Source organism: Zea mays, chromosome 8, assembly GCF_902167145.1.
Source record: "Zea mays cultivar B73 chromosome 8, Zm-B73-REFERENCE-NAM-5.0, whole genome shotgun sequence".
Taxonomy (NCBI): Eukaryota; Viridiplantae; Streptophyta; class Magnoliopsida; order Poales; family Poaceae; genus Zea; species Zea mays.
The window spans coordinates 90,294,188-90,311,078 of record NC_050103.1 but is presented as its reverse complement, the minus strand read 5'-3'; positions in this window follow the sequence as shown (position 1 = coordinate 90,311,078).

Below are 16,891 nucleotides of genomic sequence, written 5' to 3'. Positions count from 1 at the left end.
GATCTCACGTGTGCCTCATGCTTAGGTTGTGGAAGAGGTTTTGTCAAAGGATCAGCAACATTCAAATCCGTATGTATTTTGCATATCTTTATCTCACCCCGCCTAATGAATTCCCGTATGAGGTGAAACTTCCGCAGTACGTGTTTGTTTTTCTGGTGGTTCCTTGGCTCCTTAGCTTGCGCAATAGCCCCATTGTTGTCACAGTAGAGGTTCAATGGGCTAGATGCATTAGGAAACACACCAAGCTCGATGAGGAACTTCCTTATCCAAACACCTTCCTTCGCAGATTCAGAAGCTGCAATGTACTCGGCTTCTGTTGTAGAATCAGTCACAGTCTCCTGTTTGGAACTCTTCCAACTAACAGCACCACCATTTATTGTGAACACAAAACCTGATTGCGATTTTAACTCGTCTGGGTCAGTTTGGAAGCTAGCATCGGTGTAACCAGTTACAACGAGCTCCTCCTTACCCCCATATACCAGGAACATATCTTTAGTCCTTCTTAAGTACTTAAGAATGCCTTTTACCGCTGTCCAGTGATCCTCACCTGGATCAGCCTGGTATCTACTCGTAGCACTTATAGCGTATGAAACATCTGGGCGTGTACTTATCATGGCATACATGATTGAACCAATTGCTGAGGCGTATGGTACCTTACTCATGCGCTCCCGCTCATTAGCCGTTGCAGGACATTGCAACTGGCTAAGGTGTTTACCATGTGACATAGGTATGAACCCTTTCTTGGACTGTTCCATGTTGAACCGTTTCAAAACCTTGTCAATGTACGTATCTTGACTTAATCCTATAAGCCTCTTTGACCTATCTCTATAGATCCTTATGCCCAAAATATATGCTGCTTCCCCTAAGTCCTTCATAGAAAAACTCTTTTTCAGTGAAGCCTTGACGGACTCCAGCATAGGAATGTCATTCCCAATCAATAATATGTCATCCACATACAAGATCAGAAATACAACAGCGCTCCCACTTTCCTTCTTGTAAACACAAGCTTCTTCTTCATTCTGATGAAAACCAAGCCCTTTGATCACTTCATCAAAACGAATGTTCCAACTCCGAGATGCTTGCTTCAACCCATAAATGGATTTCTGAAGTTTGCATATCTTTCCAGCATTGATCGGATCGACAAAACCCTCGGGCTGTATCATATACACGTCCTCATCTAGGTTTCCATTAAGGAAAGCTGTTTTGACATCCATCTGCCAAATCTCATAATCGAAATATGCGGCAATAGCTAGAATGATCCGAATAGATTTAAGCATCGCTACTGGCGAGAATGTCTCGTCATAGTCAACTCCTTGAACTTGTCGAAAACCCTTTGCAACAAGTCGAGCCTTATAGATGTGAACATTTCCATCCATGTCTTTCTTCTTCTTATAGATCCATTTGCATTCTATAGGTCTAACACCATCAGGCGGGTCAACCAAGTTCCAAACTTGATTTTCTCCCATGGAATCTATCTCGGATCTCATGGCGACATGCCATTTCTCGGAATCTGGGTCCATCATCGCTTCTGAATATGTTGCAGGTTCGTCGTTGTCTAACAACAACACTTCCCCATTGCCCAACAATAGCACTTCTCCTCGTGCCTCGCGAAGCCTTGCTGACCTTCGTGGTTGTGGTGGTGATTCTCTTGCCATAGACGTCTCAACTTGTTCTGCTACATTAGCATCACTTGTTGAATCTTGTCCCACTGGCTCATCCTGAACTTCTTCAAGATACACCTTTTGTTTACTTTTCTCTCTTTTGAGAAACTCTTTCTCTAAGAACACACCGTTCCGGGCGACAAACACTTTGCCCTCTGACCGGTGGTAAAAGTAATATCCTAAAGTTTCCTTTGGATAACCCACGAACATGCACTTGTCCGATTTTGGAGTGAGTTTATCCGACTGTAGTCGCTTGACGTAAACCTCACAACCCCAAATCTTCAGAAAAGACAAACTGGGAGTCTTCCCAGTCCACATCTCATATGGTGTCTTAACTACGGACTTAGACGGTACCCTATTTAGTGTGAAAGCTGCTGTTTCTAGAGCGTATCCCCAAAACGACAAAGGTAGGTCCGACTGGCTCATCATTGATCGAACCATATCCAATAAAGTCCGATTACGTCGCTCAGACACGCCATTCCTCTGAGGCGTTCCAGGCGGCGTAAGCTGTGGAACAATTCCACAACTCTTTAGATGATTGCTAAACTCATGACTCAAATATTCACCACCACGATCTGATCGCAGTGCTTTAATTTTCTTGCCACGCTGATTTTCTACTTCATTCTGAAACTCTTTGAACTTTTCTAAGGATTCAGACTTGTGTTTCATTAAGTAGACATACCCATATCTACTAAAATCATCAGTGAAGGTTATGAAGTATTGGAATCCTCCCCTAGCTGTCGTACTCATTGGTCCGCACACATCAGTATGTATGAGTTCCAATAAATCTAATGTCCTCTCCGGTAAACCCGTGAAAGGCGCCTTGGTCATCTTACCAAGTAAGCAAGCTTCACATGTCTCGTATGATTCAAAATCAAACGAAGTTAAAAGCCCATCAGAATGAAGCTTCTTCATGCGATTCTCACTTATATGACCCAAACGACAGTGCCACATGTAGGTAGGACTTAAATCATTAGGCCGAGGCCTTTTAGCACTAATATTATAGATAGGTGCATCATCAAGATTTAAAATGAATAACCCATTCATAATGGATGCAAAAGCCACAAACATGCCATTCTTAGAGATCACACAACCATTGTTTTCACTCGCAAATGAATAACCATCCTTCATCAAACATGAAGGAGACATAATGTTTCGACTCATACTAGGAACTAGATAACAATTATTTAACTCCAAAATAAATCCTGATGGGAGGTGGAGTTGCATCGTCCCGACGGTCAACGCAGCAACTCTTGCATTATTGCCTACCCGGAAATCAACTTCTCCTCTTTTCACGCTTCTACTTCTTATCATTCCCTGCATCGAATTGCAAATATGGGCAACCGATCCGGTATCAAATATCCAAGAATTAATATAAGAATCAGCAAGAAAAATTTCTGTAATGTGAATAGCAAGTGTACCTGCTGCGGCTGTACCCTTACCGCCGCGATCCTTAATAGAGGTCAAGTACTGTTTGCAATTCCTTTTCCAGTGACCAAGTTCTTTGCAATAAAAGCACTCTGCATCTGCAGCTGGTCCAGCCTTGGGCTTTTGATTGGGCTTGGATACTGTATCCTTTCCCTTGCCCTTCTTCTTTTGAGACTTACCCTTCTTCTTAAAGTTGGGTTTGTTTTGGACCGCCATCACATGGCCGCTGCTGCCAGCACTTTTCTTTATGTCCCCCTCTGTAGTTTTCAGCATGCCACATAGTTCATTGAGGCCCCTCTCCGCCCCATGCATATGGTAGTTCGTGATGAAGTTTCCATAGCTGGGCGGAAGAGATGCCAAAATGAAGTCAGTGGCCAACTCTTGGCTTATTGGAAAGCCTAGCTTCTCCAACCTCTGACTGTAACCAACCATTTTGATTACGTGTGGCCCAACTGCTGCGCCTTCTGCTAGCTTGCATTCCAGAAAGGCTTTGGACACATTGAACCTTTCAGTCCTAGCCTAAGTCTGGAACATATCCTTGAGCGCCACGATCATATCGTACACCTCATGGTTTGTCTCAAACTGCATCTGGAGCTCAGGCTCCATGCAAGCAAGCATTAGGCAACTTACTTCAAGATTAGCATCCATTGCTTTCTTGTAAGCGGTTTTAGCTGCGGCAGTTGCATTTTCACCAGGATCCTCTGGCAGTGGGGTGTCTAGAACGTCTTCCTTTTTTTCAGCCCTGAGAACAATTCTCAGGTTACGGATCCAATCCGTATAGTTTGTTCCATTTAACTTATCCTTTTCAAGAATCGATCGCAAAGTAAATGTTGGTGTGCTAGGTGCCATTTATCTACAACAAAATAATACAAAATACTAAGACAAAAATATCCATGACAGAGTAAATCATATTAAACATTTAATAGTCTACTCCCACTAAAATCAATATCCCTCTATTGATACTTAGTGATTCAGAATCCACAACTAACAAGTCTACTAGTGAGCTTTAGCATCACCGCTAGAAGACAAGGTAGATCGGTAAGCAACTCCTTGCTAATCATATCATATATATGACTCCTGTTGTTGGGTGACATCTCTATGTCTCGGCTCCCAACCTTATGCCTCAAAGTCCTTAACCATTAAGTTGACTTTGTTTAAGTTAACCAACCCTTTCTGCAGTTCGTATCCGATACAAACCTATCTAGTCAAGGAAAACTGGTGGCACCCTAATTTCATAGACCCACCACCAATTGTACAAGACTTATGATAGTGCAAGGTTTGGAGAGGCATTAAAGCTTAAACATTTATGAGGGATCGTCCTACTTATAACATCGCACGCAAGGACATATATGCAATATAAACAAGTAGAACAATAAGAATGGCATTCACACAACAGTTGTGATTCGGTATGGCTTGTTTTCACATGGTGATCTCCATCTCCAATAATCTGTCCATCACGATGATCTCCATCTCCATGATATAGGTATGCCATCCTCCAGGTGATGAGTCCTTCAAGACCTATCTAACGTATGCTGGTAAACAAATTACATATACGCTTTGGATCATCACATGTTGACACGCAGGTCATTACATTAAATTTGGACAATACATGTGGCTCCAGCCGTATTGCCCTGGTCACGACACGCAGGTCATGAATATTTTGTTAACATGCATCACATACACATAATAGCCATACCGATCACATGTCCTGCAAAAACAGGTTAGACAAACACGTTTCTATACGTTCGCCACTACAACAGATAGCCACGGCGGTCCCGCTGGCCGGTCAGCGGGCGGGGGGTCGAGGGGGGAGCCGCCCCCTGCGGGTCTCAGGGCAGCGCCCTGAAAACCTCACAGGATTCCATGCATCGTATGTATGGAAATTCCACTGGAAATCTCATGCGGTTGATCAAATCAACCCAAATCCGAGACTTTCGACCCGAAGAAGATTACACTCATGACGTCGATCTATTGCGTCAATCTGCTGGTTGTGTACGCAGTTAGCCCCGATGGTGATTCCAGCCGGTAGGGGCAAGTCGCGCATACAACAGAGAAGGACGAACTGATCTCTCCAGTCATATCCGATGTAATCTACTTCAACCCTTTATTACCAATTGATCTAATCAAACCGTGCATCAAGTAGATCCATCACATGAACCTAGATCCATGACCTATAACCGCAGTAGTTCTTGGTATTATGGGGATGAAAATTTTTGTTTTGCGCTAGCGTAGCCTCCCCGTAATCCCACACTACCACCATCAGACTAGCAACATTCTTAGTAGATGAGAAGTTTGTGGGTGACAACATCCGTGCAGTTAGGGATTTTTCGGATGTCTTTCCAGAGGAATTACCAGGGATGCCACCAGATAGGGAAGTTGAGTTTGTCATTGATCTCTTACCTGAGACTACTCCTATTTCTAAACGACTATACATGATGTCTTTAGAAGAATTAAAGGAACTTAAGAAGCAATTAGCGGAATTACAAGAGGCTGGGTACATTTGTCCGAGTTCCTCACCTTGGGGAGCGCCGGTTCTGTTTGTACAGAAGAAAGATGGATCACAAAGGATGTGTGTGGATTATAGATCCCTTAATGATGTTACTGTGAAGAACAAGTATCTGTTACCCTATATTGAGGATTTATTTGATCAGAGGAGAGGTGCTAGGATATTCTCGAAGATTGATCTCCGATCGGGTTATCACCAAGTGAAGATTAGGCCATCGGATATTCTCAAGACGGATTTCTCGACCTGATATGGTTTATATGAGTTCACCGTTATGTCATTTGGACTAACTAGTGCACCAACCTATTTTATTGATCTGAAGAATAAGGTGTTCATGATCTGGATAGATTCATCATGGTTTTCACCTACGATATTTTTTATTCCAAGAGTGATAGTGATCATGAGGAACATCTGAGATTGGTGCTACAGAAGCTACGAGATAATCAACTCTACGCCAAGTACAGTAAATGCGAGTTTTGGATTGGTGAGGTGCCATTCCTTGGACATATCATTTCTAATGGCGGAATATCAGTGGATCCTGCTAAGGTCAAGGAGATTATGGAGTGGAGCGTACCCACTATAGTTACTGAGGTCCGGAGTTCCATGGGAGTTACAAGATACTATCGAAGAATTATTGAAGGATTTTCTAAGATCGCTAAGCCTATGACCTCGCTTCTAGAGAAGGGAAGAGAGTTCAAGTGGGACGAGAAGTGCCAAGATAGCTTTGACCAATTAAAGAAGAGAATGATGTCGCCACCAGTGTTGGTTATGCTAGATCTACAGAAAGGATTTGATATTTATTGTGATGCATGTGGCCAAGGATTGGGATGTGTGTTCATGCAAGAAGGACATGTGATCACCTACGCGGAAACATGAATTGAACTACCCAACACATGACGCATGACTTAGAACTGGCAGCCGTTATGCATGTGCTTAAGATTTGGAGACATTGTATTATGGGAACCAAGTGTAAGTATACACAGATCATAAGAGTTTGAAGTATATATTCACTCAGAAGGATCTCAACCTTAGGCAACGCCATTGGTTGGAGCTTATTAAGGATTATGATTTGGAGATTCACTATCACCCGGGCAAGGCAAATTTGGTTGCAGATGCCTTGAGTCGAAAGGAGCATGTTCATTCAGCTGCTGTTGCCTAGCTACCCGATGAGATTGTTGAGGATTTCAGGAGACTTAACCTGGGGATAGTTGCTCACACGGAAGGAGTTACTATTGATGTGGAATCTACCTTGGAGCAAGAAATCCACAAAGGACAGATTGGTGATGCTAAAATACAAGAGATTAAGGATCTTATTACGGAAGGTAGAGGTCTAGAGTTTACGGAGGATGAGCAAGGCACCATATGGTTCAAGGACAGGATATGTGTTCCTGATATTGAAAGCCTTCTTGAGACTATTTTAAAGGAGTCCCATGACTCGGATTATTCTATTCATCCTAGGAGTACCAAGATGTATCAGGATTTGAAGCAGAGATACTGGTGGTATGGATTGAAGAGAGATGTGGCTGCACATGTGGCTATGTGCGATGTGCGTCAAAGAGTTAAGGCTAAACACCGGAGGCCAGCTGGATTATCGCACCCGCTTAAGATACCCGAGTGGAAGTGGGAAGAGATTGGTATGGATTTCATTATTGGATTGCCTCGCACCCAGAAAGGATATGATGCTATATGGGTGATTATGGATAGATTGACTAAAGTGGCTCATTTTATTCCTGTAAAGACTACTTATAAAGGTTCTTAACTGGCAGAGTTATATATGGCTTGGATTGTGTGTTTACATGGTGTACCAAAGAAGATCGTGTCTGATCGAGGTTCACAGTTTACCTCAAGATTCTGGAGAAGCTTTCATGAGAACATGAGCACAAAGTTGAACTTTAGTACAACCTATCGCCCTCACACTGATGGACAGACTGAAAGGACTAACCAAGTATTGGAGGACGTGTTCAGAGCTTGTGCCCTTCAGCATGGTAGTAGTTGGGACAAGAGTCTACCTTATGCTGAGTTCTCATATAATAATAGTTACCAGGCCAGTCTGAAGATGTCACCGTTTGAGACTCTGTATGGCAGGAAATGCAGGACTCCTCTATATTGGATCTGACTAGAGGAAGCCAGTTCTTTGGACCTGAACTTATTCAAGAGGCAGAAGAATAAGTCCGTATAATCAGGGAGAACCTGAGGGTAGCTCAAACCAGGCAAAAAGCTATGCTGATAATAGAAGGAGACCACTGGAATTCGAGGAAGGAGATTATGTGTACCTCAAGGTGTCACCACTTCGTGGAATGAGGAGATTCAAAGTTAAGGGCAAATTGTCCCCTCGCTATATTGGACCATTCTTGATCTTTAGGAGAGTTGGGGAGATGGCATACCAACTCGAGCTACCTGCTAATCTATCGGATGTGCATAATGTGTTTAACGTGTCACAACTTAAGAAGTGTCTCCGTGTCCCTGAGGAACATTTACCAATGGAAGAGCTCAGTGTTCAGGATTATTTGACTTACACGGAGTATCCTATCAAGATTCTTGATACATTGACTCGAGTTACAAGGAATAAAGTGATAAAAATGTGCAGAGTGCAATGGAGTCATCATGGAGAAAATGAGGCTGCATGGGAGAGAGAAGAAGAACTACGAATAGATTCTCCCCATCCTTTCCCTAGTCCTTCCTAAATCTCGGGGACGAGATTCATGTTAAGGGGGGGTAGGATTTGTAATACCCAATTTGTAAAAGTTAATATAAAAGGAGAAAAGTTATTTCCTTTATTTATATGTGTGCGTTGTATCTACTTTCCATCACATGTGACACCACATTTTAAAAAACAAATAATTAATAATAATAATAAAACATACCACAAAATATGCATCATGTTGGCTTTTATTTGTATGTGTATTTAATAATAATAAAAGTCACTAATAGAAATGAATTCATATCCAAAGTTTAGAATTAATGACTAACTTGAATATTTGAAAATGAGAAATAATCAAGAAAAAAAAAGAGAATAAATATACAGATAAATATTTTTATCACATGATTTGAATTGGAACACTTGATATATGTGCAAGTTCACAACTGAGTTTAAATTCAAAATTCGAAATCTAAAATGAGAAAAGAAAATAAATTAAAAAGAAAAAGAAATGGAAAAATAGAAAACAGCACTTGGGCCAGGTCCACGTTTCTAGCCCACTTAACCTCCGCATCGGTGCGGCCCAGCTGCTGCTCGCGCGTCCTCCAACGGGTGGGGCCCGCGGGGCAGGCCCTTTCCCACACGGACGCGGTCCGCCTGCTAGTCCTGCGGGTGGGGATACTCTGTCAGCTGCTCCGTGTGCCTTCCTCTCAACTCCGCCACTGATCTGTGGGCCACCGCTGTCAGCTCCTTCTCCTTCAACTAGCTGCCCGTAACAGACGCCGTGCGCATCACGCGCTCCACCGACCGGATCTCCCCCTCTTCTTCGGGGCTCTCGTGGTGGATATCGTCGGTGGGACCTGCTCCAGCCACGAGACCTCCTTCCACACGCGTGGGGCCGGATGGCCAGTACTGACCTCCCCGCGGTGATGGCGGAAATGGCGGAGCTCACAACTAAACTCCGGAAATCGCTCGACAGGCGTGTGCCTTTCTCGCATTATATGGTTGCCATACCCTTCGCGGACCGCTCAATTCACCAGTGCCTCGACCATATCCTAGTAAAACCGCCCCTTCCCCTGTTCTCCCTCTTTGACGCGAGAGAGATTTTGAGAAACAGAATGAGCGCAAGGGCCGTCGCCATTGCGCTTGAATCTTCGACGGTGCTCCGACCTCGTGTCTGACCATGAGGGTTCGCCATAACGCCACGAAGGTATCCGCGACCCTTGTATCCGAGGAACACCCCTGGAGACCATGCAATTTCACCGAGGCGCCATCTCAGCCGCAGATCCGCCTTCGACCATCGACTGGAATCCCTGCGGCTCAACCCATGGTAACACGCCCTCCCTTTTGTTCGCTACCTTCTCTTTATCACGTAGCTTTGGTCAATTTGGAATTTAGAGCACCTGGGTGCCTGGTACACTTCACACCGACGATGGCCTGCCATGACCGCGGGGCACCGCCGCCTTGAGCACGGTCTGTTGGGGGCGATCGGTGCTGGCCGTTGATGTACAAGTGGACGCGTTAGATTCGATTTGTAGGGAACGTTTGATTCTTTTGATCCGAGCCGTCCAATGTTTGTTGAACGCATGGGATCGCGTCTGGCCATGATAAAATCGTGATCGTTGATCCCAGATCTGAGGGCCGTGGACTCATACCGTTTCGGCTAATAAATGTTCTAATCTAGGCCATCGGCTGTAGATCTGATGGCTCACAGTCGTTAATACCCCTTCGGCCAGCACAATTGCTAAAGAGCCCCTGGAATATCTGTGAATGAACCCGCAGTCCACTCGTTTGGGCTCTGAGTCCTGGAATATTTTGCGCAGAGACCCTTATGCTTTTTAGTTATTGATGCCCAGTCCAGAGGAGGTTAGAAATAGAGAAATTAAATTGTAAATAGATTTTAATAAGTGCTAGAGTTTGTAAAAATCATAGAAAATTCATTTTAACTCCAAATTAACCCATTTCAGTTTTCAAAATTTTATAATATTATTCTATATCACTTAGAGTCTCTGTTTTGACACGAAAACAGTAAAAAAATTATTCCTCACTTAATCCTATTTCTAGCACATAAAATCTTTGGAAATTCATATCTTAAAATCTATAACTCCAAAAATTATGATTCCTGTTCCTAGGTTTTTATTTTAATGTGTAGATTATTACTGTTTATTTTGTTTAAATGTTTGGTGTGATGTTAATTTTCTCTATATACTATGCTTGTTTGTATTGTGGCGAGTAGAAGAACCTATTATTGAGGATCCTGGTGACCAGAAGATAGAAGTTGCTGAGCAGAAGCTCATTGAAGGCAAGTTGTGCCCTTGATTCACTTTTGTTACCCAATAATGTTCTTTATAATCATTTACCATGCATAGGTTCAATTTTGATGGGACCCAATAGGTCACCCTAGATTGTTATTCCATTTTACCTTGTTATCCCTGAATCACATGGGTAGTTTTGCTATTGCTTTACATGGTATTGGGATAATACTTTATTATATCCATGTTCCAATTCTTTTGTTATTCTTTTTATGTTCATGTCAAAATCATTAATGTTAATTGGAACATGGAGCTTAACTTGAGAAACACGTGCCACCACAAGGGTTTAATGGGACGCCCTTGGCCAACTAACTAGGAAAGCTAGTGGAAGACTACTTTACCCGAAAGGGGCAAGGGCAGTAGGGGATTGCATGCAAGGAGGTTCTCGGGTTGATTTTGCTACGATGGCGGTCAGATAGGGGATTCTTGCAAGTGCTCTCCCCATAAACTGTAGCGGGTTTTCGGAAGCTAGTGGAACTTTGTAAAGGCCTCGTAGTGGATCTCTAGCCATTCACCTCGGTAGTGTCTAAGGGTCTAGCTAACCCTGGCGACATGGGATACACGACTTGTGGGTACAGGGTACAACCTCTGCAGAGTGTAAAACTGGTATACTAGCCGTGCTCGCGGTCATGAGCAGCTCAGGACTGTCTGATGATTAATTTATGGAACTTAAATTCAATTTTGTCACTTGCATTGCATGGGATTATTTATTAATTTTGTTCTATTATTTTTATTAAGGTTTGGTATCTACTTACATTTAGTAATTGCTAATAAAACTTTGACCAACTTTAAAAGCAATGCTCAGCTTTAAACCCCTATTGTTGATCAGCCTTACACATAACATGAGCTCTCACCTTTGGTGAGTTCGTGCCACATTATTCCCTAGAACTTGTTGAGCGATGAACATGTGTGAGCTCACCCTTGCTGTCTCACACCCCCCACAGGAGAAGAACAGGTGGTTCAAATGGAGCCACATATCGAGGAGTTTGATTCGATCTAGGTGGTGTCTCCCAGTTGACTTTCTGGCGCCAAGGATGGATTTTAGTTCGATCCATATTTATATTTTATTTTGTAAGACTTCCGCTATGTAATAAGTACTCTGATTATTGTGACATTTATCTCTAGACACTCTGTTATTATATATGTTGTCTTCTTTAGCGCATGTATGAGATGCACCCGGCTTTGTCCCTTAAAACCGGGTGTGACATCAGGCCAATGGACAAGCCGAACCTAGTAACATGACACTGATTAGCCTTATAAAGAAGAAGATATCTGATCATGCTAGGCATTGGCATAAGGTTTTGTCTGAAGCTTTGTGGGCTCATAGAATATCTAAACACTGTGCTACTAAAGTCTATCCTTTTGAGCTTGTTTATGGAGAGGAGGCTGTTTTGTTTCTGGAAATAAGCCGAAATTCTGTCAGGTTTGCCAAGCAGAACAATCTAGCTATCAAAGATTATTATAATTTGATGATGGATAATATTGATGAAGTAACCGACAACAGGTTAGTGGCTCTAGGAGAGATCGAGAAATACAAGATCATGGTTATCAAAGCTTACACCAAAAAGGTCAAGACTAAGTCATTTGAAGATGGAGATCTGGTATGGAAGACCGTTGTAACACCCTGAATTTGGGGGTATAAAATTTCTTGCTCATATTCACAAATTCAGGTGTTACTTCTCTTTTCTCACCTTTCCCCAATCTCCTCTTTCTCATTTCTATAGGAGAAGAGTGGTTATTCTTTTTTGTAATTATAGTTTAGTAGGCTAAACTCCAAGGGAGTATGAAATGTTGCATCATGTCAAACCCTAAATCCTACTTTTGTTTGGTGCATAATTCTTAGAAAGGCTAATTTGAAATTGTGGCTTATTTGGATTTGAATCAATTAGAGTAAATAAAAAGAAAAGAGAAAAAAAATACCAGAATAAAAGAAAAAGGAAAAGAAGCCCGCTTCCCCCGCCCCCTCGGCCTTTCGGCCCATCAGGCCCATCCCGCGCGCGCGCCTTTCCTCCCCCTTTCTCTCTCTGCCCAGGCGGGCCCGCCCGTCAGCGCGACCGCCTTCCCCGCGTCCGCGCCCGCTTTCCTCTCTCTCTCAGCTCGTGGGCCCGAGCTGTCAGCTCCTCCGTCTTCGCGTAACCGCCGCCCCGGTCCTCGCGTGCCGCGGACTCCGCGCCCACGTCGCGCGTGGAGCTCGCAACCACCTCGCCTCGGTCACTTGAGCCCAGAGCCTCGCACGCCCTCTCCCCCTCCCTCATTTGCGCACCTGCAGACCCCTCTCCCACCTCCCCCACGCTGCACACACGCCAGAGTGCCACCGCCATTAAACCGCCGCCGCCCGAGCTCGTTTCTCCGTCGCCGTTGGAGCCCCGCCGTGCCCTCTGCCACGGTGAGCTCCGCCCCGACGTCCGCAACCCGGGACGCGCTCCAATTTCCCCTCCCCCTCCCCGAATCACTCTGCCCGCGCTCACCGTCGTTCTATGCGCAGCCGCCGAGGTCCACCACCGTCGACTCGGGCTGCCGCCGCGTCTCCGTCGCCATCGAGGGATCCCCGGAGTTCGCCTTGAGGTAAGGAACCTCTCCCGCCCCCTCCCGTCCTTTCTATTGCCTCCAGTCGTGTTTAATTGCTCGTCGGAGTCCCTTAGCGCCACCGCCGAGCCGCTTCGCCGTGGGCCGCCCCCCTCCGGTGCCCCTGCCCCGACCCAGTCCCCACCGGAAGGTTCTCCGCGCCCTCCCCAACCTCCCCGGCCGTCCAGGTCGCCCCCAAGGACCCACAGAGCTCCGCGCCCCTCGTCTCCGGCGAGTTCTCCGCCGCGGGGACGAGCGCCGCCGCCTCTGCTAGCCGTAGGAGAGGACAAAGCCGGCCACCCAATCCCCGTCGTCCATCCCAGATCGAACGGCCCTGTTTCAATTAGGCCGAGCCCGACCCTAGCCGTTCGCCTGAGATCCAACGGCCCAGAGCCGTTTCCCCACACCCCGTGCTGCCCGCCTGACCCCGCCTGTCAGCCAGCCGCCCCGCGCTGCCCGCCTGGCCCCGCCTGTCAGCCAGCCGCCCTGCGCTGCCCGCCTGGCCCCGCCTGTCAGCCGCTCAGGCCGCCGCGCGCTCGCGCGCCCGCCCGCGGATCTAATCTCGGGCGTTGATCCGAGATCCAACGGCTATTAGAGCCCGATACCCCTTCGCCCGCGCTTTTTCTTAAAGAGACCCCCGCCTTTCCGCAATTTAACCCGCCGTCCCTGGATTTTCACAGTTAGGTCCTCGGACCTTTTATTTAATCCAAAATAAGTATTTAAGGCATATTTTTAATCCCTAATCTTGTAAAATTTATAACTTTGTCATATGAACTCCAAATTAGGTGCTTCAAATTGCAAAATGTTCATAATATTCTTATCTATCTATTTAAGCAATGTTCCTCTGCTGTTTCTATGTCCCAATTAATAGTTGATCATTTGGGTAAGATTAATGCTATTGGAACCCTATTTGAGATAAATAGAAGATAATGGACTTTAATAAAAGTTGGAGCACCTAAGTTTATGGATTTAAGCACCTAAGTTTAAGGACTTAAAACCATGTAATGATTTAACCCCACCACTGACTTAGACCTGGTTAGTGGATAATGAATCACTTTGTGTAGTCCTCTACCCTAGACCTAGGGAACACCAGAGTGCCAATCCTTTTCTATTATGAACTTGTGATCCCTCTGCTGCATATGTTTGGTATATTGCTTTTGTTTGTTATTTCCCAAGTGCATAGTGTGAATGATTACTTTACGTAGACAACGGGCAGTCTGTGTTTCCCGAGGAAGTTGCAGAGGAAGTCCCTGATCAGTAGTTTGGTGAAGGCAAGTGTCCTCTGACCCATTATGTCCCATCCACTTATAACTTACCATCCCGCATTACTTACTTGAAACCTAAGGATTGACTAGCTTTACACTTTACTTTATCCTTGCTGACCTTATGGGCTGTTATGGTTAGCATTCTGCTTTTGCCTTAACTTAATCAATGAACATGATGAGACTATTTATGATACTGTTATCCTGATGATGTTGATGATCTTGTGATACTCTAGGGGGCTCAGGCTGTTTCCTGAGTACCTCTCCGTAAGGACCTGTTCGTTGAGAGACCACCCGGGATAACAGTGCAACCATGAGGGTGGAATGGGGTGCCCTTAGCTAATTAATTAGAGGAACTAGAAGTGTAGTTGCTTCGCCGTCATGCCGTCAATGGGGTCCAGGCACAGTGCTTGCTCTGCCGAGGCTGAGTGCCGAGGTTCTTTCGTTTTGCTTTTTAGTCACCCTCCTGCGGGGAGAGGTACTGTGTTTATCAAACTGGAGAAACCTAACGGGCAGCTATGACCTCTAGGGAATCTTTGTAAAGGCTTCGTAGTGAATCCCTGGCCATTCACCTTGGGAGTGAATAAGGGTCTTGCAAGCCCGGGCTAGAGAGGGAATCACGGCTCATGGGTAAAGTGTGCGACCTCTGCAGAGGGTAGTGAAACTGGTATATCAGCCGTGCTCACGGTTAAGAGCAGCCTTGGGATCCTCTTTGATTAGAGATACAAATGGTTCGAGATACAATGGTTCTATTTATGATTTTGGTTCGATGATGATAAAGATGTTCCTCGGTGAGGAAATGATTCACGGGTTAGTTATTGCTAAAACCTGGCTTCACTAATAATAAATACCTGACCAACTAAAAGCAACCGCTTGAGCCTAACCCCACATAAAGCTAGTCCACTTCAGCCAAACAGGGCATTTGCTGAGTACGTTGATGTGTACTTATCCTTGCTTTACCACCAAACACCAGGTTGTCCACATTGCAACCACTGCTCAGGAGAAGACGAAGTCGTGGAAGGAGACTTCCAGGAGTTCTAAGACTACGACGAATTCTAGGTGTGGGTTGGCGGCAACCCCCAGTCAGCTGCCTGTGAAGGCCTTATCTTTACTGCGTTTCGCTAGCACTTTGATTTATCTGTTAAGTCGATGACTATGTGGATGTCTATGACTCTGTGATGTAATAAGTTAATACTCTTTTATGTTATTATTCGAGCAATGTGCGTTGATGTTCATTTATGTAACCGCTGTGTACGTGAGTTCTGATCCTGGCACGTACATAGTTCGCATTCGGTTTACCTTCCAAAACCGGGTGTGACATAAGTGGTATCAAAGCCGTGCTGACTGTAGGACCGCTGACCTAGAGTAGCACTGGTCGTACTAAGGACTATTGACCTTCCCTCTCACCTTGACCTCTGATGTTACTTCAAAAGTCGGTCACCTCGACCAACCCTATGTTTTACTACATATATATACTATATTATACCTTGTTAAAATTTTTATCTTGTTCTGTCTATGGTTTATGCACTTGTCATATTAGTTCTGTTCTTACTCTTGTGCTTACGGTGCCTTTTGTAGATGGCTCGCCTTAGACACACTGCACGTAAGTCGGTGATTCCTTTCCTGCCGTCTCGACTTGCGGAGCGTCCTCTGCGCCACACCGTGTCCGGTCAGTCGAGTCACCTGGAGAGACTGCACCACCGCCTGCGTGAGGAGCAGGAACGTCGGCGCCAGCACAGAGAGCAGCAGGGCTCTTCCTCCCCACCCCAGCAGGAGGTGGAGTCCGTGAGGCGCCGTTCCTCTGTTGCCCAGCTGGAGGCGCCCCCTGCACCACCGTGGGACGCCCCGGCTGTTGGAGGAGCTACTGGAGGAGGTCCTGGAGGAGACCCCGATGACGACGACTCAGACCACAGCACAGAGTCCTCTGAGCCGCAGGAGGCGGAAGGATGGGTCGCCCGACCCATCACCCGTGACGCCGCTCGCGGTTGTCACTTCCACGACGCACTCGACACCTTGCTGCGCCAGGCTTTCGACCGGCACACCTAGTCGATCGAGTATCGTTGTGTAGTCTACCAGCACAGTCGCGGGAGGTACCCGGACCGCTGGGAGGCTACCTGCCTAGTTCGCCGTCCGGAGGATGACCTCCGGGGTGCGGAGGCCGTTTCGGAGCACTACTCCATCTCCGAGAGGGACACTGCAGAGGCGGCTATGCAGGATGCAGCACGGCGTGCACTCTCCCAGTACTGTTCCTTGTTCGGTGGGGTGGCCGACGGTCTTAACCTTAGGTACTACCCCCGTCGTCCTACTGGCAGCACCGAGAGTGTGGTTGTCTCACCTGTTGGTGAGGATAACCCTAGGTTGAGCAGCACAGTCAACCTAGTCGCGGTGCTTAACACTGAGCTGGATCACTCTCTGGACGAGCTGAGCAGGGCTCGAACGGAGATTGCTGAGTTGCGTGCTGAGCTAGCAGAGCGCCGCCACCAGGAGGGTGGTTCTCCCGCTCCTGTTGGGACTCAGCACCC